General features: G+C 39.8%; 1 protein-coding gene across 31 annotated transcripts in view; it reads right to left on the bottom strand.

Annotated features, from left to right (window-relative positions):
- The window catches only part of NRXN3 (neurexin 3), a 1690724-nt gene that overhangs the window by 1442852 nt on the left and 222114 nt on the right, over nucleotides 1-25758 (bottom strand). The window contains exon 1 of one of the 31 annotated variants that reach the window (XM_032180347.2): nucleotides 13673-13732. The exons of the other annotated variants lie outside the window; for them this stretch is intronic. The gene's annotated coding sequence lies outside the window, so the exon portion shown is untranslated. Of the gene's footprint in view, nucleotides 1-13672; nucleotides 13733-25758 lie in introns of those variants that run through there. 31 annotated transcript variants of the gene reach the window in all.

The raw sequence follows: 25758 nt of genomic DNA on the forward strand, positions 1-25758 counted from the left end.
ATTAAGATGGGTTCCTGCCTTCAAGGAGCTCACAGTCTGTCTAGTAGTAGAGCTACAGGCCTAAATAAGTCATAATAATGCTATGTGACAAGTGAAATGATGAGGGGAGATACTCAGGAAATGATGAGCACAGCCTGAGAGCATCTGCAAATGCTCCCATGGGGGCACGTTTGTGGTGCATCTTCCAGCACCAGGAGGAGCTGGCCAGGCAAAGGAGGTCAGGGTCAGGAAGCTGGGAGAACACATCTCAGGCAGAGAGAAGGACATGAACAACAGTGTGGAGAAGCAAATCACAGTATGTAGGTAGAGCAGAAAGTTCAAGATGAGCAGTGGTGCAAGATGAAGCTGGACAGGTGGGCAGGAGCCAGACTATGGAGAGCCTTGTAAGGTAAGCTAAGAGTGTGGACAACATCCCACAGGCATTGGGAAGCCATGATGGGTTTAAGCCGGGGGCCAGCATAGTTGTCTTTGCATCTCAGGAAGATTGCTCTGGGGGCTGCAGGACAAAATAGTCTTGAGACCACAAGTGGTAAGACCAATTACAAGGTTACAGCAGGAGCCCAGATACAATATAATTTAAGCCTGATTCCTGTCCAGTGCTTATATCTCTGTTTAAATAAAGTCCTTGTGTTTCATTATAAAGCACTTGTCATTCACCTAATAGAATTACTAGGCCCATCCTAGTTCACATTGACCCAAATGCCACCGGAGTAAAGTTTTGCGTTTCACAAGACCACAGGTGTCTCTGAATTGAGCTAATCTACAAAGGCTGCAGCAGTATAGATTTCCTGCCTGCCTCTCAGTTCTGACTGTGGACAAGCAAATGGAAGCAACAGCGCCCACCTGGATCCATGTGCCTCCAAGTGAGTGTAATTCAGCGCTAGAGCAAAAGCCAATGGCATACATTAGTTATTACTATAAGACGCAATTCTGCAATGAAATACAATACTGTCACTTTCAATATGTACTAAAAGTGATTTACCAGAGCTTATGGGGAGTAACTTAGATGACTATTTGATTACAATACATAGGATAAATCACCTTCATTTGAGGGTTAAATTATCCCGTCTGACAACTCTAGATCAATTTGACAGTTAAAATCAGTGTCCCCACCCTCCCCGCTGAAGGCACACTGAGTTTGTCCTGGTTCATGTGAGTGAAAAAAACAAAGCATACAACAGACCCTTTTCTTTTGCTTCCATAGCAATTTCCTATCCTTTATTCAGGGCTCAACTGAAGCCCCAGGTCCTTGGAAGCCATGTCTGAAAACACTAAGCCACTCTACAGGGAGTAAGTCATCATGGTAAACGTCTGCAGTCCAAATGCAGAGCAGTAAGAATTAAACTGCTCATAAGATCACCTTGTTTATGAATGATCTAGGATGAATGTATCCAAGAGAGATAGCCTTCAAATATGGCTGCCAATCACTCCTCCCCTTCAAGTACATGCGTACCATTCTGCCAGCAATACTCTGAGTTTAATTTCCCTCCCCTTGAATCCGCATTGTCCATGTGACTTGCTTTACTTATAGAATTGACAGTGCACCAATTCCAGGCTAAGCCTTAAGAAGACAAGTGTCTTAGTTCAGGCTGCTATAACAGAGTACAGCAGATGAAGTAGATTAGACCATGAACATTTATTTCTCATGTTTCTACAGGTTGGAAGTCTGAGATCAGTGTGCTGGCATGGTTGGGTTCTTGGTAAGAGCCGTGTTTCTGGATTTGTCCTCCCATGGCCTTCCTTGATGCATGCGTGCAGAGATCCTATCTCTTCCTCATTTCATAAGCATTAATTTCATCATAAGTGCTCCAATCTCATGACTTCATCAAACTCTAATGACCCCCAGATGTCCTACCTCCGAACACCATCACCCTGGGGATAAGGGTTTCGACATAGCAATTTCAAGGGGACACAAACATTCAGTCCATAGCAGCAGGGATGCTTCCACTTTGAAGAACTTGAAATCTAGTCACCATGTAAGAAGCTGGGTTAGACAATTTAGCAATGAGAGGCCTTGTGAAGGAGCCTTCCTGTACATCCCAGGCCCAGCTAAGTTCACAGCCGAATGCAACCACATAAATGACTAAGCTAACATTACATGAAATATAACTAACTGGACGGCTTACCCAGTCAACCCATCAACTCATGGGAAATAACAAATTGTTACTGTTTAAGCTACCAAATGTTGTGACAGTTTGTTATGAGAGAATAAAGAACTGACACAGCATCTTTTCTCCTCGACAAAACTGAAACTTCCTCATGAATATATTATAATAACTGGTATAGACTGAGTGCTTTTTACATGATAGGCATTTTGCATATATGCTGTCATCTCATCCATATGAGAGTCATGCAAGCTAAATATTATCCTCATTTAACAAATAGGAAACTGAGGCACAGAGAGGATGAATAGGGAGGTTGGGAGTTCAAGACCAGCCTTGTGTAAATCTTAGAGCCATTTCTCAAGTCTGTCTGTATCCAAAGCCTGGGTGTTTACTCTCCTTTAATGAAATCTATGGTTCAGAAGTAAGTGGGTGGACATTTCTAAATTACATGCTTATTAAAACACCATGGCACAGAAAGATGTATCAGCCTTAGAGTCAGATAGCATTGGAACCAAATCCTGTCTCCAGCATGTAAGCCTCCCTTGCCCTCCTCTCCCGCATGCTACATGGCAAGATTTTTATATTAATACAAAGAGTCAGACTTCTCCATTATAAATATAGTATTCTCTACCCCTCCATGATCATGTGGTTTTTCATCATTTTCTCTTAATCTCCTGTTCTTTGAAGCTGTGATTTATTTTCTTTGCTACTTTGACGTAAACTGTTTTAATGGTGTGCCCTTGGACAAAATGCTGACTCTACCTAATATTTATTATTCTGGACCATCGAACGGATCCTGTGATTCCTATCTTGCAGGGTCATGGAGAGGAATAGATCTGATAATACAAGTAAGTCCCCTGGCACTTAATAGGCACTTAATAAAGGGCATTGGTGTTAGTATTAATATTGTTAGGCAGAGTGGCTGATTCTTGTTCTATGAGGTTGAAGCCGCCTATTTCATGAGAAAGGAAAACACCACCAGAATCGCCTAAACATTTTTGGGAGCCAACTTGCCCATCTAAAAAGATAGAAAGGGACAACTCCCCTGGTGACTAGACACAATGTAGCAGTTCTAGGTCCAAAGATCAGGATAGTGTGCACAACACCCACCCTGCCCTTACACAGTCCCACACACAACACTTGAGTGTCAATAAAAGGCATGTGCTGAGGCCCTGACAAGGCCACATGCCACCACTACACTTACACCTTACACACTTCACTACCTCCTCTCAACTTGACAATATCACCCCAGAAAAAAAAATCACAATCCAAAAAGGATGGTGTATTAGCCTGTTCTCATGCTGTTAATAAAGACATACCCAAGACTGGGTAATTTATAAAGGAAAAAAGTTTAACGGACTCACAGTTCCACATGGCTGGGGAGGCCTCACTATCATGGCAGAAGGCAAAGGAAGAGCAAAGGCATGTCTTACATGCTGACAGGCAAGAGGGCACGTGCAGGGGAACTCTCTTTTATAAAACTACTAGATCTCATGAGACTTATTCACTGTCACAAAAACAGCATGACACAAAAACACTGTCACAAAAACACCTGCCCCCATGATTCAGTTACCTCCCACAGGGTCCCTCTCATGGACATGTGGGGATTATTACAATTCAAGGTGAGATTTGGGTGGGGACACAGAGCTAAGCTGTATCAGATGGGCCACTGACCTCAAACACTATAGTGGATGTTTTTGGTGCCCCTTCCAGATCTCCTTTACCTGGCAAGTGCACTCATCCCCCAACTGCTGCAGGTGTTGGCTGCTAATTGCACTGCATCTCATCCTTCTCTGCAGAATTGTCTTTAGCTAATGGGAGCCACTTCACCTGGAGACATCTGGGAGGTTACACCCAAGGCCAATGATCACCTGATGCAGGACTATAAAAGCTTAGCCCAGGCCAGACGCGGTGGCTCATGCCTGTAATCCCAGCACTTTTGGGAGGCCGAGGCGGGCGAATCACCTGAGGTTGAGAGTTCAAGACCAGCCTGACCAACATGGAGAAACGCCGTCTCTAATGAAAACAGAAAATCAGCCAGGCGTGGTGGCACATGACTGTAATCCCAGCTACTCCAGAGGCTGAGGCAGGAGAATCACTTGAACCCAGTAGGCAGAGGTTGTGGTGAGCCAAGATTATGCCATTGCACTCCAGCCTGGGCAACAAGAGTAAAACTGTCCAAAAAAAACAAACAAACTTAGCCCTGTTGCCTCAATGCAGACCAAACTCTGTGTCACAAGTCATGCAGCTCCTCTGTGGATCAGGCTGAGCTAGACCTCAGCTATACCACATCTTTGCTTAGCTTCCCTGGCCCTGCTCTGCCTCCCTCACTTCCTTATAGCTTTTCCCCAAGAGCACGCCCTCAACAAATCACTTAAAGAAGAATCCACATCTCAGGCTCTGGCTCTGACCCAAGACAAACATCTTGATGCCTTCAAGCAAAGGTAAGAAGAAAAAATGCCTTTCTTACTCTTAGGAGGCTTCCTGTTCCCATATCAAAGATTTTGGCTTAAATAACAGGTTAAAAACCAAAAAGTAGTCAAGCAACGCAAAGAAAATGAGAGACTTCCTATGACAACATCAGCATTCAATACCCACAGCAGGCCACTCTGCTGGTTTCCCCACCTCACCACCACTCTGAAGAGTAACGGCCAACAAAGGAAATCACTTCCAAATGAAACTAGAGGGGATGCAGTTCAAGAGAAAGTGAAAGTGGAATTAACATTAGTTGATCATACCAGGAAACCACAGGTTTGGTCTATGGAATCGGCTGAGCAGTGGTTAAGAGCTCAAGCTTGGAAGTCACGTGACATGGGTTTAAATTCCCGCTCTTCCCCTTACTGGCTGGGTTACCTTGGGTAAGTTACTTAACATTTCTAACCTTAGTTTCCCCCATCTAAATATGAGATTAATAATAATACGCATGTTCTAGAGTATTGCAAAATATGAACCAATACTCACCTGGCACATAGCAAATGACCAAGTAATATTAGTTATTGCTATCTTGGATAAAACAATGTGTGTATCGATCAGTATAGGTGAAGTTACAGAACAGTAAAAAAAAACACCTCCAAATTTCAAGTGCCTTAGTACACCACAAGTTATTTCCCTCTCACAGTACCCGCCATGATGTTGGCTGGGATGCTCGGGACCCAGGCTGACTGGGCAGCCACCATGTTGAATGTTATGGTTGCTGTGCCAGAAGTCACACATGCACACTTCAATGCCCCGATCCAGAAGTCGCAGACCTTATTGGGCTCACAGCTCATTGGCCAGACTTAGTCACATAGCCCATTCCAATGACAAGTGAGTCAGGAAATGTCACTTTATTATGTCTCAAATAAGAAATGTCTATCAGTGAGCACCATTAATGTCTTACTACACTGTGCTGAACACGTTACATGCATTCTTGGTTTAAATCTCACAACCATCCTAGGATGTAGGGAATATAATCAGTTATATTCTAAAAATAAGAAATTGAGAGATAGAAAGGTTAAGTAACTTGCTTAAGGGAATACCATTAGCAATGATAAGGGTTATTTTCTATTTGGAAATGAAAACATAGACACATAAAATCTCAGAGTTGGAAAAGGACATTTGAGGTCTATGAAATTCAACCTCTCATCCAATGTGATAATCCCTTCTGTAAGTAAATCACAGAAGCATGAAAACAGGGTCATCCCTTGGAAAAAACAAGCTGGCAGCCACCCTGGCCCCATGCTTGGATAGGGGGAGGTGCAGGGAGAACTGCACTGGTGGATTTTGATTTTACATGTATATGTATGAGCAATTTAGGGGGCTTCCCCATCGCCAGATGAGGTACTCTGGGCCCATACCCTTCCAGAGACAGCCATGCATGGAAGTGATGTTTTAAATTGCAAAATCCCACAGAGTGGGCACTAACAATGAATGAATGCACAGCTCATAAAAGAACCAGGCTTTCTAGGAATTGTCTCGAATTCACACAATAACCTTGTGGGAAGGTATTATTATCCCTATGTGACTAATCAGGACACTGAGGTCAGAGACCAAAGTGATCTGGCTAGTCAGGGACAAGGCAGGGATCCTAATACAAATGGCCCTCACCCAGGGCCTGTGCTGCAGCAGGGAAAGGCTCAGCTTAATCAGGACCCTTCCACTGTTCTGTGATCTGGTACAACAGCTCAAAATACGAATTCAAAAGCAAACATAACAATAAAACCCATACATTAATGACAAGTTGATTCACTATTGACATGCTTAGTGTTGTGAAGTCATGTGCTGCGTGGGGAGAAAAACCTCCAAGTTGTTGAGTTTGTAAACTCTAGAGTTTACAGACAGGGAGAAAATAACTGAAACTAATGTTGACCAAATTATTGGCTATTGGCCAAGCTTGCATGAGTTTGAACATAACATTTTCATTTAATTTTCATAATTTCTTCATGAACTTGGTCTTTCTATTATCCTCATTTACAGATTATGAAATCTAGACTCAGCGAGATTAAGTGAATTATCCAAGATCACCCAGCTAAGAAGTATAAGCCTTCTCCACCAAGCTGCCTATCTCAGTGCCAAGGGAAGAAATCACTGACAAGAAGTTCCCATGGCAGGAGGGCCTGACTCCCTGTCTAGTAACACCCCCTAATCCTAACCCTAATCCTGACTCCCCTTCTAGTAACCCCATATATAATAATATCCCTCCTGTGGAGTTTTAATTATTTCAGAGAGTTTTGTCTCTTCTTCATCATCCTCACAAGGAGTCTGCCAGAGTTTTGCATTTTTCAGCTAAGGAGGTTTTTTCTTCATCAATTGAAGGCTCAAGATTTTTCCTTTGATTCTAATCCAATGTTCCAACTCAGGCCTTCTGACATCAGCTGCTCCCACCCACATATCTCCCCATATGCTGATACCCAACCAACACCATCTGTAGGACCAAAGATGTTCTGGGTCCCTCTGGTTGAAGAAGAACCCTGGCTCAGGAGTTAAGAAACTTAAGGGCCATTGAAAAAGCCAGTTTATATCTTATAGTCCATTTAGACATGATTTCCTATTCTTCATGCTACTGAGCCACTGTGGAATACTCCTGAGCATAGAGCAGACATACTGATAGGTAAGGAGGAGAATAAGGAAACATAGGTATTATAGATGCTGTTGGCCCTGGAGGGACAATGCCGTCTAACAGAGCTATAAGATAGGTCACTCGAGAAGCTTCCATTGAAGATGTCACTACCTTTCTCCAATGTAAACTGAATTTCCTCGGAGACTTACTGGCTCTCCACTTTCATTTTATTCTTATACCCATTGGCCTAAGCTAATCAGTGTAATTTATTTCCCTGGGCACAGTTACTGATCTAGAAATAGGCAGGCAACTTAATAGGGCCAATGATAGAAAAGCCCAGGATTCTTTCCAATAATTCAGAAAAGTAACTGTTATATCTCCCCCTAGACAGAAGCTAAGTAAAGTAAGGGTTGGAGCTGCTGCATCAATCTTGTGATCATGAGGCAAGAGGAGGAGAACTAAGTTCAAAGAAGAGAACAGAAAACCCGGCAATATTACATGAGATCTTGTATCAAGCTATTCCTAGACCCAGAGCAACCCCTAGACTTTCTCCTCATGGGACCCTCTAAAATTTCCTTTGACTTAAGGCAGTTTGGGTTGGGTTTTCCTGTCACTTATAATCAAAATAACCCTGATAGAGTACCATAACTGAAAAAGGTCTCAGGGTCATAATGCCTGGTGGAAATAGTAGAAATTGAGATCTACCTTTTCAATAAGCTCCTTATGTGTGTACCTGCCGTTGCTTTCTATTTGCTTCTCAGCCTCTTGACCAAACCTGAGAAAAATCAGACAGCAGATCCAAATTATATTGAATACTTTCTGCCTTCCTCATCTCAGGTGCCTTTGAATGCTAAATTCATATCAAGAGGTTAGGGATTTTCACCCCTTCATAGAAATAGCTAAATTCAATGAGAGAGAGAGAATAATTTTGAATGCAAAGGAAGGGCAAAGGGGCAGTTATGGAGATGATGGGTCCACATCAGTGGTCTGTACATGTGTCTCTCTTACTCCCTGACCACGCCTCTTTTCTCTCTGCTCTCACAGTGCCTTGTACATGTTAATCCTGTGACTTCAGGCAAGACACTTAACAAGACAGTGTCCCAGTTTCCTCGCCTGTAAAACAGGGATAAGCGTCTTATAGGCTTGTTGTGATAATGCAATGACTTCAGCATGTAAAGCACATAGAATGGTACCTAGCATATAGTAACCACCATCTACGCTAGCACTTATTCTTGTTATTCTTAGAATTGGCATCATCGTCCAGGTTGTGAGTTCCTTGGTAGGAGATGATATGACTTGCTTTTCTTTGTAATTGTAGCAACCAGCCTAGTGCCCAGCTTCATAAGTATTTATCGAAGGCTATCCCTTGGCAGGAGTTCTGCAAAGAGATTCATGCATTTATGTTTTATCCCATGATACTAAAATTGAATTTCTAATAGAATTTCAAGTCCTGAAGTAGGACATTATGGGAGAGATTCCTGGACCATCCTTACTCTGTTAGTTTCTATTAATAGCTGAGAAATAAACAAGTCAGGTAGAAGCTATTCCGGAACAGCTCTCAACTTGAGATGAAATCTCCAAACCACTCCACCAGAAACCGTCCTCAACCTGACTTATGACTTTGCCTTCAAGTGTTTCTTCATTTCTCCAGCAATGCAGAGGGGAAGTGTACCAGGAATTCCCTCTCCTTCCTGCTTTGAAAACCATCACCCTCGTGAGACTTTTCTGAGCAAATAGTTGTCTTGCAGCTCCCTGAAATAAGCTCTTCAGAGGCACCTATGGAATGGGCTTGTCATTCCATCACTGGGCTGCAACCAAAGCAGCAAAGTGGTGAGTTGTCAACTAGGTGTTTCTGTTTTCAGAGGGAAAGCACCCTGAGTAAAGATATTGTAAAGGAAAATTTGTTGCAAGGCAAATGACAGGAGGGAGGCAATTCTGACGGTGAAAGAGATTCATCGCCAAAGAAAGTAAGCATTTTCATGTGATAAATTTCTCTTATATGTGGACTCCCTAGTTCCATGCAATGTTAACAATTTCTTCTATTCTCTTCTTGTTCTGACATATGCTTGGGAGATCAGAAGTATAAACAGGTAATTCAATTGAGCAAATAAATTGCCTCTCCTCCCTTCCAAGCTGTTTAGCATCGCATAGGCTTAGATCAGTTTTCCCAGAGGCTGGCAAAATGAGGATGGTAAAATGAGACCTTAGAGAAGCAGGGGAGGGTGTGGCACCTCCATCAGAATGTGGGAAGACTTGGGCATGGTCTACCCAGTAGAAACAGTTTGTTTCACGTGAACTTGTTAAACATCTTCATGAGATGGAAATAAGGTAACTTCAGACACATGGTGAATTGGCAACAAAAGGACCTAGTTCTTTCCTATAATTATTTCTAGAAATACCAACCCATGTCTATCTCATATAAGTAGAAGATTGAGAATTCCAGGCCTGTTTCACTCCATTTCACCTGTGTTATTATCTCATTCTGCATTTGTTCAAATGCTATTTGTGGAAGACCTCTCATATCCCACGCACAGTAAGGCAGCAATTATAAGAGTCCAATGAGGGAGGGGCAGCACTGGAACAATGGGGATGAACAAGATGGTGTGGGTTTAAGAGGAATTTGGATATAAAATCAACAGGACTTTGTTGACTAATGGGATGTGTGAAGGCAACACAGAGAGGCTGAGCAGCAAAATTAAAAAGAGAGGTAAAGATACAGAATCTGAGATTATTCCTAAGTGTGGCTGGGCATGGCATGGAGAAGAGCCTGTATAGAGGAAAGCTTCAGGGGTGATTTCAGCACAGGGCTCAAAGAGTCAATGCCTAGGACTCTTGATGGCCCTCTGAATCCTGGCTATAATTCTATCAATCACCAAGTCTCTTCTGCAGCCCTTTGCACCTGCTAAATTCAATTTGGTTCAAACACAGGAAAAAATGGCCTTCCAAAACATAACCCCAGGTGTCTTTGCTAGAATAACAAAGCTTGACCATAAAATAATTCTATCTGGGGAAATAAGAGAAAAAACAACAACAACAAAAACACCTTGATAGGGGGCTTAGTAGCAGAAATTAAAGAAGCTTATACAAAGTCAAACAGGAATCAGTACATGTGGATCCCAGGCCAAACTCATGTCTCCTGGTTCCTCCTAGTGTAGTATTTTTTTTTTTCATTACCCATGATGCTTCTTTGCATTTCTGGAAAAGAAAAAAAAATGAGTTCTCTGTTTTAATGGGCCAAGCACTAAGCTTCCCACTCAAGACCTCAGGATATGCCTCCAGAAACAAAAGCCCTTTGAGCAAACCTAGGCATGAGTTGGTAGGAGTTAGTGAAACAAGAAATATCATATCATCTTAGGACCATTCAACAGGATCCCAGTCCCTAAGACCCTCTCTTTGCCTCCTTGTACCCTGCTTTATCACTGAGCACCTGCTGACTTTTAGGACCCAAGTTTCACTGGAGCAGGTAGCCAAGAGCTGACATCAATGGGCTATTAGAGTGCAGGGTATATGCAGCCTCAGACCAGACAGGGAATCTTGGGATCATTTCCACTGACATGATCTGACCCTACCGGTTCACTGATTTCTACCTTAGTAAACTAATAACCCCCCACCCCCACCCCCAACCTCTGAGGTCTAGGAGGAAGCTATCAGGATGCAGCAATGTGGTTTTTGGGGTCAGAGCGCACTGGTAATAAGACGTAGCTGGCCAAAACATCTATTCCCAGGAACATCAGAAGACTGGCATCTTAACTCCTAACCCAGGCCTACCCACCCTCCACTGCTACCAGTGCTTGTGCTGTGAGGATTTCTGCTCCCCTTGCCTCTCTAAATCCTCTGTTATGGGACGTTAGTGGGCTACCAACCATTCGTTCCCCTTCTCCTACCCAGATTTTCCTTTTGCAAAATTTATTCTCTATTAGTCTTACCTATGCTGTTTAGTAGAGGGTACAGAATAAACTATCTCCTGTCTACCCCCAGCCACAGTTGCGGCTAATGAGAGAAAGTGGCCCCAGGAACTATGTAGGGGACTGAAACTCCCGCAGTCATCCTTCAGCTTCTGGGGGGTAGGGTCCAGAGGACTTTAGGTAGCTGAATTGAGGATAAAGCCAACTCGGTAGGAGACACTAGACAGAAATATCCAGACCTTGGTCACACTGATCTTCTCAATTACATGAGCCAATAACCACCCCCTTACTGTTTAAGCCAGTTTGGGTTGGGCTTTTTTGTCATCTGCTCATGCTTCGAAGCCCATCTTAATTTCTGCTTCTCCATGGGAGCCATCTCTCACCAAACTTTCTAGCCCTTGGCATGCACTGTCTTGTAAAAGAGTCTTTTCTGAATGTCTTTTCTTACAGATGTGCAGTACAGTTGAAGTAAACAGTTTCAATCATGATTCATCCATTCACTACCTGCAATCTTAGGCATGGTGCATAATATGTGAGTCTCAGTTTCCTCATTTGTGAATAGGATAAAATTATTTTCCTACCCAAGATAAATAAACAAGACAATGTAACAGCATCTGCTATGTGGGTAGCAGAGTTGACTACTTGGGGAAAAGGGACTCCTGGGTTTGACAACCTGAGTATGCCAAGAATTCCATGCCTTACACATAGTTGATATTAAGTCCATATTTTTGTATGGGTTGAATGAAATGAATGTGTCCCCCCAGCTCCAAGTCTGGGAATATTAGCTGAGCCAGGTCGACCCCGCAAGCACAGTATCTGTCCACAATCCCCTTGGCTCCCCGCCAGGCTCCCAGCCCTGTGGTTGCAGGAATTCATCAGATACCCGGAACCCCCTGCCCCTTCCCCAGCATCCACTCTAAAGCCAATTCAAGTTCCAGGCAGCCTGTATAGCTTGTATATAAACTGTGGCCAGTGACAAACACTCTGCGATGAGGAGGAAATGATCAGTGATAATAGTATACTTCTGCAGCTGAGAAAATAATAGAATATTTTATTAAGCAGGATCGGAGGGGAAATATGATCTTCCTGATTCAGTTTCAAATAGGGGAAGAAAAAAAGTAAGCAAAGCACTGTGAAGCTATGACAGAGCAGCCCAGCCCACGGAATGGAGAAGAGCCATCCAATTATCTGCTTTATCACCTCCAAAGGGCAAAATGTTCAACCCTCCATGTATGACTCAATCCCCTGCATGACTGTTACCTGCCCTTTGCTAGTTTTACCTCACTAGGACCCAGAGCAGGGCCAGAACATTCATCTACTTTACTCTAGGTTTGTAGCATCAAGCATGAGATTGGTGGAAGAAGAGGTTAAAATAAATGCTTAAATTAAGTTACAGTAACCCTTACATTTCAATTATCTGTAGTCCATGTCACTGTAGAACCACAGAAGATCAACTGCTGGATGAAGCCTATATATTTTGTCATTTTTATCCCTAATGATGTTAATTTTCATTAAACTTGTCCCACAAGCTGCCTGAAATTCTTCTGGAATCAAGTGAAACACAAGACAGAGATGAAAGTAGACAGACAATAGGCAGGCAGGCAGACCCTGTGTTTGTGTGTCCTTGTCTAATAATTCCACTTGCAGATATTAATCTACTATTTAACAGAACTCATTTCTTCATAATTATCCACCAATCAACATTACTCTCCCTTATTACTCCATCTTATCATTCTAAGCAGAACCCAGAATATCAATCTGAGCTTATCCCAAAAGTATGTATTTTGATACTAACATTTAATCATTGTACATTTATTGAGGATTCACTCTGATCCAAGCAGTGAATTGAATGAGGCACAGTCCCTGGTCTCAAGCCAATCACTAACGGCATAATAATTATCTCCAGGGTGACATTATGATTTCTATTAGATTCTAGAGCAGTAAAACAGTCGTTTTTCCCATCATAGTTTCCAATTCCCTCATTCCTGACCTTTGCTTGGACATTCCCTTGCCCCCAAGAAAGCCGACCCAGGTGCCTCTAGAAATTGGGAGGCTGCAGGCAACATCTGGTGCACTAGGGGAATGTGTTTGTCTCAGCCCAGCTCAAAATAGTATCTGACAAGCCTGAATCACACAAGTTCTGAAAAACTCACAAGAAATAACCTAAGAAATCTATAGCTGCCTCCTCCAATTTCATTCCCTGTCTGGCTGCTTATTGACTTCTGCAGCCTGTATTGACAACATGCAACCCTGTTTCTGTCTGCCTGCTCCCATGCAGCGACAACTTAAAAAAAAAAGGAAAATAGGGAACATCACAGCTATAACTCATGCCAAAGACCCTGTTCTGGGGCCAGGCATCAGCCTGGAGGCAAAATTTCCAAGAAAAATGAGAGATTTATTAAGAGAAAAATGCCTGAGTCCCCTTCCCTTCCTTTTGTTTATCCTTTCTCTTCTCTCAGGGCCACAGAGTTCATCTGGCTACTTCAAATCTCTGCCCCACATTTAAGCTTCTAAATACCACTTTGCACCAATAAAATACGTCCAATGTAAGGAAAATGGGGAACAGCCCACCCCCACCGCAGCTCACATATCTTTTCTTTATAAAGGTGAGCTGAAAGACTTACCTGCCAAGCTGGAGTTAATTTCACTGCAGGAATGGAAGTGCAGAGTGCATATCCCTGAGAAAGCACAACCTCAGGGGGCAGAAACAGTGAAGAGAGGGACCACCACATTCCTCAAGCCCTCCAGTCCTGTGTCTCTCCCGGAGCAATTGATAATCTCACTAACACCTACAACAGTGTGCAGGAAGCTGCCTTCCTAACACCGCCCTCGGTGTTCGTGATTTTGCAACTCTCTCACCCTTCAAATCTTAGTGCAGCACCGGCAATTAGAAACCTGCACACATCTGGGGCCCGGGACAGGGTGTTTTGTGCATACATTGGGAGCTTCAGCCAGCAAAGAGAACTCTCAGCAGCCTCATCCTCTCCCAGGGGATTTATTTGAATCTGCAGATTGTGTCATGCCAAACCTATCTCTTTTCTCAGTGTGAATCACTGACTCAGGAAGTCACATGGATCTAAGATTCCCAGAATGCGAGCTCTGCTCTGGGAAATACCAGGGGTATCTACTCTACTATTAGCCACAATCTTTAAATAACTACTTTGATCAGAATGCATGACTAAAGAGGACATTTTGAAGCTAAGTTGCTACTGCAGTGAGCAGAAAAGAAGCCAGGGCAAAAGCCGGCAGTGTTTCTACAGCAGTTACCTGGGGCCCCTTCTTCCTATTGGCTGATTCATAGTTTCAAGGTAGCTGCAAATGTTTGGAATATTCTGTAGTAAATAGAGGAGTCTTGAAATCCCCTTATTTCAGATCCAAAACATAGCCATCCTAAATCCTTCACCCAATCCCACAGTTAGCTGAACAACTCAAAGATATTTTGGATTGAACCTGTCATTTCTTTGCTCCCACCTTAAACAAGAAGCAGAAATCTGGGGGCAGAATACTATATATGGAGTTGTCTTCTTATGATGCTAACAAATACAGGCTCAGTTGTTACCCATAACCTCTCACAAGGAGAGAGCATCATTTGTGAAATTACTTCTTATTAATAGGGTTAATATTAATAATAGAAGCAGCAGACCTTTATTATGTTGTAAATATGATTCATAGTACTTTTCATGCATTATCTTATTTAGTAGCCCCCAAATCGTATAAAATGTGTCTAATCAGTATTCTCTCCATTTTAGAAATGAGCACAGGTGATGTTAGAGATACTAGGTAACCTGTCCAAAGTCACATGGTTAAGAGGGGATTTCAGGATTAGACCTATGTGATTTCAGAACAAATGACTTCAACTGCTCAGCTCTACTACACTAAGTAGGTGCTCAGAGTAGACCCTAAACTGTTTACATCTTCATATTTGAAATATATGACCATTTATGTGTGATTCCAGTTTAATCCTCTGCTATATACAACGGTTTGTTAAGGACATCACCAAATGCTCCAAAGTCTTAGAAGGAATGGTGAAGATTCTTAAAAGAACAAACTGCTTTCAAGCACTTGGGCAGCACCTACTCACTTATAATTCATATAAATAGGAATTTCCTAAGAATTATTATATATTCAATAAAAGACCCATCAATTTACTTGATAAATCTTTGTTTTCACTACTGAATGTTCTTGAAGGTGATTTTTTAAAATTCCAAGTAATCACTTATTCTGACTTTTCAGTAATTCAGACTTTTCTTGCTATCAAATGAAAAGGTCGTTGCATGTGGATCTTTTCTTCAAAGATGCTAGTTTATTAATACACATAACATCCTCAGGGCAGATAGAAAGTGCCATTTTCCTCATTTTTTCAATATTCAGAAGAACACACATAGATCCTATGCAGGTCAGTGCTGCATAGCATGCAATGTACAATGTATAATAAACCACACCATTCAGAACAGTTCATCATCCATTCAGTGATTCATCACTCATCACATGCAGTGAGACAGAAACACCATTTTAAAGCATGCAATAATTCCCCCTTTTAAAGCTGTACAACATTGGAATTCAGCAAACCTGGAATCAAATGCAGGCTCTGTATCTTACTAGTTTGATCTAGTCAAGGCATTAAAAATTATTAAAACTTAGAAACTAGCGAGTATGTTCCTCTATTGTGTATTGCCTTTTTAAATATAATGAGTAGTTTAGCTGGTTAGATCAAGAAGTTAAGTATGAGTTATGGATTGAATCCTTATGTGGGCCAGCCAGCTTTATACAAGTTAGAAAATGGTCCATTGCCAGAGACTGGCTATTTGTTCAAGCAAAGGAGCGTAATATCTGCCTTTGATTTATGTCTTAAATGTTTATGTCCCTTCCAAAATTTATGTTAAAATTTAATCCTCATTGTGGTGGTATTAAAAAGTGGCCTTTCAGGACCCAACTAGTGCCTTATAAAAGGGCTGGAGGGAACTAACTTAGGCCTTTTTGCTTTTCCACCTTCCACTGTTGAAATTTAATCCTCATTGTGATGGTATTAAAAAGTGGCCTTTGGGCCAGATGTGGTGGCTCACGCCTGCAATCCCAGCACTTTGGGAGGCTCAGGAGGGCAGGTCACCTGAGGTCAGGAGTTCAAGACCAGCCTGGCCAATATGGCAAAACCATTTCTCTACTAAAAATACAAAAATTAGCCAGGCATGGTGGCGGGTGCCTGTAATTCCAGCTACTCAGGAGGCTGAGGCAGGAGAATCACTTGAACCCAGGAGGCGGTGGTTGCAGTGAGCCAAGATCACGCTATTGCACTCCAGCCTGGGCAACAGAGAAAGACTCCATCTCAAAAAAAAAAAAAAAAAAAGTGGCATTTTGGGACCCCACTAGTGCCTTATAAAATGATTAGAGGGAACTAACTTAGACCTTTTTGCTTTTCCACCTTTTACCGTGTGAGGACAGAGCATTTGTCACCTCCAGAGGATTAGCAACAAGGCACCATCTTGGAAGCAGGGAACAGGGTCCTCACCAGATGCTGAACCTGCCAGCACTTTGATATTGGACTTCTCAGCCTCCAGAACTGTGAGAAATAAATTTCCCTTGTTTATAAATTACCCAGTCTCAGGTATGTTATTATAGCAGCACAAACAGAGGAAGATGGTTTTCAGCATAAAAATTGGGGGAGGGTGCAGAGGAGAATGGGAAATGGTGAGGATTAATCATGATAATCTATCACTGGTAATCAGAGAGCAACCCACTGCATACACCCAGCCGGGCAGTCATTTAATGATTTTCATAAACACAGTGGAGAGAGTATCTCCACTTTGAAGACAGAGACCATCATTTACATACTAAGTCCATAACTTAGAGAAATGTCAGGTTTAACTTAATAATGCCTACACAGCATCATGCACAGTCCAGGGAATAAGTGCTCAATAAACACCTTGAAGATCCTTCACTAGCTCACTGGAATCCAACCCCCTTGAGGATTCTCAGGCTCGTGTGTTTTTGTGGTACCTTTTAAAAATATCGGCAATCTGATGAATCAAACTAAATACTTGGGAGTTAATAGACTGACAGCTGGGTAAAGTTTCTACAAAAGATGCCCATAAAGCTCAAGAAGAGAAGATAGTTGCCTATGATTGGTTTAAGTCTTAAAAGTGCCACCAGTAAAAACACTACCAGATAAAGGAAGACAGCTGAAACTTTACTTAAAGGTTATAGAAATTTTGAAACTAGTCTTTCTGACTTTTGCCTGTTGTATTAGTAATGGAATGGATGGAGGGAATAACTACTACTTCTTGGCTCCAAGGTCAACTCATAACAGGAGACTGCTGTATTTTTTCTATGTCTGAGAGAAATTTCTCTTAAAGGGGAATAATGCCTTTTTCTGCCATGGCTGCATCATCCCCTTTCAATATTTCTAATAGAATGAAATAAAATGTTTTACAGTTATTCTTCTGCAAATACTCAAAGAAAAAGAAAACAAAACTCAAACTGGTCAATTATTTATTTTCTGTTCTATATATTGTAAAAACAAAGAATAATAAATGTAGGATAGATAAATGATGTAGAAAATTTCCCCAGTTATAGAGCTAATTCTAGTTTCCCTCTGAAACTATTAGGACTTGAGGGAAGGGCCTCTCTGCTGCCTTGCATTTTTCCGGAGGACTTTTTCTACCATTCTACAAAACAGAGCAACCTAATGGCTAGAGGTGGCAGTGACACAAGCAACTGAAGACTATGACAGTGTTGCGAATTTCCCAAGGATTCAGCCAGACTAGGGAATAGCTAGAATGGATAGCAAATAAAAATTACTGTCAAAGATAGCCAATGCATTGCTAGTTATTAAGGGCCAACTAACCACAAATTCACCAGGCAGAAGTTAGACATTGAGTATGGAAGCGTAGAGCAGAGTAGTTAGAGGCTGGTATTAAAAAAGGTGAAAACAGAAGAAGAAATTAGAAGACAGAGAAATGGAAAATTCTCATGCACTGAGTCTGAGAGTTTTAAGGAGAGTCCAGTACCCTGGACAGCTCCCTGGGAACCTTGGTATTTCTAAAATGAGCCTATACTTTAATTGACCATCATTTCTCATACATTTATCAAATATTTTGGTGTTTTCAAAACAAGTGCACAGACTTCTGTTTCAGGAAGAATAGAGTATACATGCTTGTTTCTATTCCTTCTATTAAGTACAACTAAAAACTCTAGATATTATATATAAAACAAACATGATTTTTAAAATATTCTATTATGTGTATTTTTATTATGTATATGGTTGTTTTTATACTATATATAAAACAACCATAAGAAATGATAGGAGAATGTATACTAATTCAGGACCTTGAGATCTAAAGAATGACACAGCAATAAGTTTTCTGTGTTTTTGTTTTGTATCACATATCTCAGACTAAGTATTGAATAAATTGGTAATGTGACAAAAAGCCCCATAGAAAGCCTGCTATCTCTAGTCAAAGAACCAGGAAGACAAAAAACTTTCACAAAGCAATTTCCATACTCCAGCCAAACATCACAGAAAGAGTGTGGTCCCACATCTACCCAGTCCAGTGAAGAACAACTGAGGAACCTAGACCCTCACACTTGTCAGGCTATAATAGGGTCTCAACTTGCCAGCCTGAGTGGTATCAGATAAGGCCAAGCCAGGAGCCAGGATTTTCATCTCTGCCATGCAACAACAAAACCCTCCACCTCCGTGGTGTCAATTGAGACCACATGGGGAGCCTGGATTTTTATTTCTATTCAGCAGAAACAAATCACCACTCCCCATCCCCTCTGGGGTTATGTCAATGAAGGCCTAGTAGAGAGCCAGGACTTTTGCCAGCACCCAACATAATGAGGCAATTCCACCATTACCATCACAGTATCAATGGAGGCCACATGCGGAGTGGTAACAAGGCATTTCTTTCACTCTTAGATAGGGAGGTATCAATGGAAGCCTCATAGGAAGCCAGACCTCCAAACTCTGCCCAACAGTAACAAGCCCCACCCTCATGTGTCAATATTGACCAAGTAGAGAACCTAGACTTTTACCTGAATCAAATAGTAAGGAGGTGGCTCCCCCAACCACCTTTCCCTGACAGAGAAGTGTCAGACAAAGCCAAGTAAAACAGAAAGTTTAAGTAAGATACAGAGTCTCAAAATAATAACCAAAATGTCCAGGTTTCAATGGAAACACATCATAGCAAGAACTGAGATGATCTCAAAATGAATAAAGGAGACAATCAATAGATGCCAACAGTAAAATGATGGAAATGTTAGAATTACATACTTTTTTTTTTTTTTTTTGAGACAGAGTTTTGCTCTTGTCACCCAGGCTGGAGTGCAATGGTGCAATCTCGGCACACTGCAACCTCTGCCTCCCGGGTTCAAGCAATTCTCCTGCCTCAGCCTCCCGAGTAGCTAGGATTACAGGGATGCACCACCATGCCCAGCTAATTTTGTATTTTTAGTAGAGACAGGGTTTCACCAGGTTAGCCAGGCTTGTCTCGAACTCCTGACCTCAGGTGATCTGCCCACCTCTGCCTCCCAAAGTTCTGCGATTACAGGCATGAGCCACCGCCCCCAGCCCTAAAACAGTCATTTTAAAAGTGCTTCAGGCCGGGGGCGGTAGCTCATGCCTGTAATCCCAGCACTTTGGGGGGCCAAGGCAGGCAGATCACTTGAGGTCAGCAGTTCAAGACCAGCCTGGGCAACCTGGTGAAACCTCATCTCTACTAAAAATACAAAAATTAGCTGGGCATGGTGGCATGTGCCTGTACTTCCAGCTACTTGGGAGGCTGAGGCAGGACAATCACTTGAATCTGGGAGGTAGAGGTTGCAGTGAGCCAAAATTGCACCACTGCACTCCAGCCTAGGTGACAGAGCCAGACTCTGTCACAAACAAACAAACAAAAAAGTGCTTCAAAGAGTATAGTCTCAGCAATGAAATAAAAGTCTCCGCAACTAAAAAGAAAATATAAATAAGAACAAAAATGACATTTTAAGAATGGAAAAAAAACCAGAATAATTGATAAACTACAATAACCAAAATAAAAATCTCAGTGGATGGGCACAACAGTAGAATGGAGGACACAGAGGGGGAGAAAAATCAGTTAATTGGAAGATAGACATTACCCAATCTAAACAGCAGCAAGAAAAGAGAAGAAGGTGAATGGAGCCACAGGGTCTGTGGACTATAGCAAAAGGTGTAACATTTCTGTAAATGAAGTCCAAGAGGAAGAGGACAAAGGAGGCATGGCTGAAAAGTACTTAAAGAAGTAATAACTTAAAACTCCCCAACTGTGGTAAGAGACATCAAACTAAATGACTCAAGAAGATTAGTAAAATACAAGCAAGTTAAATGAAATGTTTAAATCCACATTATGGCACATGCTGTGGACTGAACTGTGCACCCCTAAAATTCATATGTTGAAGCTCTAACTCCCAACGTAATTGTACTTGGAGATAGGAATTTTAGGAGGCAATTAGAATTAAATGAGGTCATAAGGGTAGTGTCTTAATTTGATAGGATTAGTAGCCTTATAGGAAGAGGAAGAGAGAGAACTCTCTCATCTGTAAGCAAGAAAGAGAACCCCGGCCAGAATTTGACCACCTGGCACCCCGATCTCAGATTTGTAGCCTACAGACAGTGAGAAAATAAATTTCTATTGTTCAAGCCACCTCAGTCTATGATATTGTGTGTTGGCAATCTGAGCTGACTACAATAACATATCATAGACGAACTTCCAAAACTGAAGACCAAAAAAAAAATCTTGAAAACAGTCAGAGAAAAATGACATCTTGCCTATAATGGAAAAATAATTTGAATGACAGTGTGTTTCTCATCAAAAGCCATAGAGGCCAGAGGAAGTAGTAAAACATGTTTTAAATGCGGAAAGAAAATGACTGTCAACCTAGAATTCTTATGTGTGAAAATGTCCTTCAGGAATTAGGAAAACTCAACATATTTTCAGATGAAAGAAAACTGAAAGAAGTTATTTCCAGATCACCTACCTTCAAATAATGGCTAACAAAAGTTCCCTAAACAAAGAAAATGACTTTTTAAAAGAAATCAAAACATCAGGAAGAACAACACAGTAAGCAAAAATGTGGGCAAATAGACTTTTCTTCTCCTTTGAGCCTTCTAAATTCTGTCTGATGATTGAAATAAAAATTATAACACTGTGTGACATGGTTCTAAGTATATGTAGGCAAAATATTTGAAATTATAAATAGGGGAGGGTGAAAAGTCATAAAGGGAGGATTATATAAAGGTTTCCACACTTCACATGGACCGTTAAAATGAGACTAGTAGACTATGATTGTGTGAGTGTGTGTGGCATGTGTGCGTAACACCTAGAGCAATCACTTAAAAAGCTATAAAAAGAAATACGTTCAAAATACCATAGATTAATCAAAATACTAAATTTAAAAAAATGTTCAAGTAACCAACAGGAAGGCAAAAAAAGATAAGAGAAACACAGAGAACAAATAGAAAACAATGAAATAGTAGACTTACACCCTTACATATAAATGATGATATTAAATATAAAGGGTCTAAATATGTAAAATAAAAGGCAGAAAAGCAAAATAGATTGAAAACATGACCCAACTATATGCTATCTACAAAGAACTCACTTCTAATAGAGTGATACAGACAGGATGAAAATAAGATGATAGAAAAAGATAAATCACACAAAGATAATCAAAAGAAATCAGGAGTGGCTTTATTAATATCAAATACATTAGACTTTAGGACAAAAAAATCACAATAACAGGGAGGGTTAACACATAATGATAAAAGAGTCAATCCACCTAAATGTAACTGTACCAAACAACAAATCTGTAAAGTATGTGAAGCAAAAATTGAAAACTGTAAAAGGAGATAAATCCAATTAGAGTTTTAGACTTCACACCCTTCTCTCAATAATCGATAGGACAACTAGATAGAAAATCACAAAGAGATAGAACTGAATAACACCATCAACTAACAGTATCTATTAATAATTGGCATTTATCAAACACTCCACCCAACAGTAAAATAATACACATTTTTTTCCAAGATAGTCCACATCCTGGACCACAAAACAAACCTCAACAAAATCGAAATAATTGAAATCATATGCAGTGCATGTGCCAACCAACATTAAACCAAATGAAACAACAACAACAACAAAAAACAAGTAAACAGTTGTAAATTAAATAAGACATTTCTAAATAATATATAAGTCAAAAAGGAAGTCTCAAGAAAACCAAATAGTGCATTAAGCTAAAGGAAAAATAAAACATATCAAAATTTATAGGACATAACTAAAGCAGTGCTGAGAGGAAAACTGATAGCACTAAATGCATATATTAGAAAAGGGAGGAAGTCAAATTTATAATCTAAGGCCACATCTCGAAAACCTAAAAAAAATCATAATAAATCCAAAGCAAATGGAAGATAAAGACAAAAGCAACAACTAACGAAAGTAAAAATGAAATAAGTCTAGAAAATTAATAAAACAAAGAGATGATTCCTTGAAAAGCTCAATAAAATCAACAAGCCTCTTGCAAGACTGACAAAGTTAGAGAGAAGACACAAATTATCAATATCAGAAATAAAAGAAGGGATAGCACTACAGCCCCTGAAGATATCAAAAGGATAATAAAGGAATACATACATAAATTTGATAATTTAAGTGAAATGGACCAATTCCTCAAAAAAACACTGTCTACCCCAAATCACTGAATACGGAAGAGATCATTTGAATAGCTACATAACTATTAAGGAAACTAAATCTATAATTAAAATACTTCCCAAAATAAAATCTCTAGGTCCAGATGGTTACACCCTGGAATATTCTATCAAACATTTAAATTAATTAACTAATTCCATAAAATAACTTTCAGAAAATAGAGAAAAGGAACATACTGCAATTTATTTTATGAAGTTATTATCCCGATACCAAAACGAGACAAAATCAGTACAAAAAAGAAAACTACACATCAATATCTTTTACAAATATAGACACAGAAATCCTTAACAAAATATTGGCAAACAGAATTTAGCAATATATACAAAGAATTATATACAATGACCAACTGGGGTATACTCCAAGGATGCAAGTTGTTTCAATATTCAAAAACCTATTGATGTAATCTAGCACATTCTTCGGCTAAAGAAGAAAAAAACACATGGTTATATCAATTGACACATAAATAGCATCTCACAAAATTTAACACTCTCTCAGAAGAATAAAAATAGAGATGAACTTCTTCATCTTAATAAAGAGCAGTTACAGAAAACCAACAGCTAACCATGGTGCTTGACTGAATGCTTTGCCCTTAAGATCAAAAACAAAGTAAGAATGTCTGCTCACACTGTTTTTATTCAACACAGTGCTGGAAATTCTAGCCAGTAAAATAAGAAAATTAAAACAAATACATACAGCTCTGGAAGAAACAAATATAACTGTCATTATTTGCAGAAGACATAATTTCTATGTAGAAAATCCCAAGTAATCTACACATACACACACACACCTAGAACCAATATGTGAGTTCAGCAAGGTCACAGGACACAAGATAAACATACAAAAGTCTATTGTATTCCTCTACATGAACAATGGGCAGGTAGTCACCAAAATTAAAAATACCACTTATGATTGCTGAAAAATTTAAAGCACTTAGACATAAAAATATAAACAGAATTTGTATGCTGAAAATTATAGAATGTTTATTAAAAATCAAAGAGGCTCTTAACAAATTAAGACATGTACTATCTTCATGGATTGAAACCCCAACATAGTGAAGATTTAATTCTCTCAAATTGATATACAGATTCAACACAATTTCTGTCAAAATCCAAGCAAGATTGTTTTGGTAGAGATAGTCAGGATTATTTAAAAATGTGTATGGAAATTAAAAGAAACTAGAATACCTGAAGCAATATTGAAAAAGAAAAATGAAGTAGGAGGAATCAATCTACATGATTTCAAAACTTATTGTACAGCTACAGTAATAAATACTTCAGAGTATTGGCAAAAAGACAAAAACACAGGTCAATGGAACAGAATAGGGATATCATAAATAGGCCTACAAAAATATACTCAACTGATTTTCGAGAAATATGCAAAATAAATTCAATGGAAGAAATACAGCCTTGTTAACAAATGGTCTGGAACAATTGTACATCAATTATGTCTAGGCCAAAACTGAACTTCAACCAAAGACTCACACTTTATATAAATGTTATCTCAAAATGTATTATAGACTTAAAAGTAAAATGTAAAAGTATAAATATTTTAGAAAAAACATAGGAGAAAATTTTCAAGATACAGAGCTCAGTGAAGAGTTCTTACACTTGACACCAAATGCACAATTTTTTAGAAAAAATGAATACATTGATCTTCATCAAAATTATAAACTGTCGTTCTGCGAAAGATTATGTTAAGAAAATGAAAAGACAAGTTACCATGTGGGAGAAAATATTTGCAAAACACATATTTAACAAAAGGCTAGTATCTATATTATGAAAAGATTCTCAAAAGTCAACAGTTTAAAAAATTCATTTAGAAAATGAGCAGGAGACCTGAAGAGACATTTCACTGAAGAGGATGTACAGATGGCAAATAAGCACATGAAAAGGTGTTCAACATCATTAGTGATTAGAGAAATGCAAATTATAAAACCACAAGGAGATATTGCAGTGTACCTTTCAGAATGGCTAAGCGACAATGCCACACTGGCAAGGATGTAGACAAAGTAGATCCCTCATACACTGCTGGTAGGGATGTAAATCATATGGCTACCCTGAAAAACATTTTAGTTGTTTTATAAAAATCTAAACATGCAGTTACCTAGCAATTGCACTACTGAGTATTATTCTAGAGAAATGAAAATGTACATTCACACACAAAAAGAACTGTACACGAATATTTATAGCAGCTTTTTTCATAATAGCCAAATCTAGAAACAACACAGATATTATTTAACAGGTGACTGGTTCAACAAACTGTGGTATATATAATATTTTGTGAATTAATAAGGCTAATCCCAAAGGTTGCATAATTTAATTTGTATAACATCTTGAAATGACAAAATTATAGAAATGGAAAACAGATTAGTTGTTACCAGGATTTAAGTAGGAGGTGAGGTATGAGGGAAATTAGTATGGCTATAAGAGGGTAACAGGAGGGATCCTTGTGGTGATGGAAATGGTTTGTATCTTGACGATATCAATGTCAATAACCTGGTTGTTACATTACACAATAGTTTCTCCAGATGTTACTACAGAAGAAACTGTATAACGTGCACTTGGGATCTTGCTATATTATTTCTTACAGCTGCTTATGAATATACAATTACCTCAAAATAAAAAGTTTAATTTTAAAAAAAGTAAAAAAAAAATCACAGGTATTCCCTTTTTATTTCACATGCTGGGCCTTTCCCTTGGAATTATTTGTATATAAAATGGCCCTTGCCCCTGTTTACAATATATAACCACAGAAGAATGGTTTTCTCTTTTCTGGTAGATTAGTGAAAAATCTAGAGCTCAGAGAATCAGAACTTCCTTTCTTCTAACTCATCACCAGCTTTCGGATTCTGAAAGATAAAGCTAATTTAATTTCCCCTCCTTTCACCCACTTTACAATACTTTAGAAATCACAGTTATTCTTGCAGTAAATCTATTATCCTATGTGATGAGTACTTTGGGCCTGCAAAAGGAAGCTAGTACCCAAAATTTATC

Source organism: Hylobates moloch, unplaced genomic scaffold (genome assembly GCF_009828535.3).
Source record: "Hylobates moloch isolate HMO894 unplaced genomic scaffold, HMol_V3 SCAFFOLD_16, whole genome shotgun sequence".
NCBI classification, from domain to species: Eukaryota; Metazoa; Chordata; class Mammalia; order Primates; family Hylobatidae; genus Hylobates; species Hylobates moloch.